Raw genomic sequence first — 1,982 nt, forward strand, 5'->3', positions numbered from 1 at the left:
AGTGGCATTTTAAAAACATTGAAACATGTTATGTTTAAGAATAAGATATTGTAATAATATTATGTTTATTTTAACGAGTGGTAGGGGGCATCCTGACGACTCGAAATCATATAGCAATGTGGGGTCGGAAACGCTTAACTGAGACACCCTGTATATATATATTTTAACTGTGCAGGATTTTTTGGTTGCAAAATCTCTTACTCGACGAGATCAGAGATAGCTGAACAGCGTAATAAGGAACAGCACAACAACCTAGGGGTTATAAATACGATATTAATTACTATTTAAGTGTACTGTGTAGCTGAAAAATAACATTTAATTCCAAAACGGACAAAATATTGCATCGAAACTACAATTAAATATTAAACGCTATCATTAATTTCAAAACGACGTTTATTTACTAGCATTCCGAATTTTAAAACTCGTTGGAAGTACAAAGCCAAATTTATTCAGAGATAAACATGACAGTTTATCTCGAAATATATGTGTTTTGGATCTTAAAAATTATTGGTGGCTAAACTAATTAGGTGATAGAACATATTACTACAGTTCTTAATATTGATATTATTATGGAAGAAAGTTGAACAAATTTTTTCGGTTCGGTTTATAAATACGGTAGGAGAGCTAGTTTTATTCTCTTTTTTTTCTGGCACCCAGTCTAAATTATTTCTTTATAAGAGTAATCTGAGAATAAAGCAATCTACGAATATTTCAATAGCAAAGCAATAACCTAAAAGCAAACTTTTTGTATTAAAATTTGAACGCTTAGAAGTTTTTCCTGAATTTTCATCATGTTGCAAAATCTATTTTAAAATTCTCTTATTAGATTAGGTTACTATAAAGTTCAAGATTAAACCACTATTTTTTTTTCAATCTAGAGCCGTATTTTCGAGCTGATTCTTACTTTAAAATGCCTAAACAACATCGGTAGATTTAGGAAATTTTCCGGAAAACACACAACACAATCTACATTATTAATGCACGCGACTCCATTACCCTACCTCCTACTCCCCTTTCCAGATGAAGCGATAATTCCCGGAAAAGTCTCGACTTTTCCGAAAAGGAAATCGAAGGATTTATTTTCCGAAAAGCTTTATCTGCTCGATTTCGGAACCTCTCCCATCATTCCACAGTCTTATCTGTGATGCTGGTCTTATCCCTCTCTCTAACCGTTTAAATAATTGCGCCAGTTTGGCGTGGACTAATCTTGGCGAGGGTTTTGGAGAGTGTTAAATACCTTTAATTAAACTCTCAGAACAGTTTGGAATGAAGTCGGGCTAGTAGAGTTAGACTGGTAATTTGATAATTCTTTTTTTCCTTTTCCTTTTTAACGGATTTTACTCCCTTGAAATAAATTACTGTCAAGGAAAGTTAATTTAGGTGTCGTGTGTTTTGTGTGAAAGTTTTATCTTTTCTGATGAGGAAAAAAAGATATGTGGTAGAGTTGGAGGATTTCAAAGATGATGGTTACAGTTATGACTTTCCGCAAGAGGAATTAATTAAAAGGGAAAAGCGTAGTTCGTTTTTCTGAGTAGGGAATTTTGGGAATGTGGAAAGTTTTTACTTTTATAAATGAATTCTGAGGTTAAACACGGCCCTTTTGCGAACTAAACTGCAGCTTTAAATGTAGTTTTTTAAGTGTGAGTTCTTAAAGAGACGTTTTCAATTTAGTCGGTGGAAAACTTTTTTTTTTCCAAAAAAAGATCTGGAAACTTTAGTTATGAAAAGTTTAGTATTTCGTGATTTAAAAATTATTCTTTTAGAACTCTTATTGGATAAGAATGTTACTGCCACAATGCTCTTATAAAGGAAGATTTAGGCTTAAAAAAATTATATATTTTCTGATACGCCTAGTTTTGAAATAAATTGTTGGAGAAAAACTTTTAAGTTAATGAAATTTAGATTTCATTATTTTGAGCCATATAAAGCAAGAACTGACATTTTGTATCAAAAAGAACAATTATTTTTTGTTACACAAAAAG

The sequence above is a fragment of the Parasteatoda tepidariorum genome, chromosome 4 (genome assembly GCF_043381705.1).
Source record: "Parasteatoda tepidariorum isolate YZ-2023 chromosome 4, CAS_Ptep_4.0, whole genome shotgun sequence".
NCBI classification, from domain to species: domain Eukaryota; kingdom Metazoa; phylum Arthropoda; class Arachnida; order Araneae; family Theridiidae; genus Parasteatoda; species Parasteatoda tepidariorum.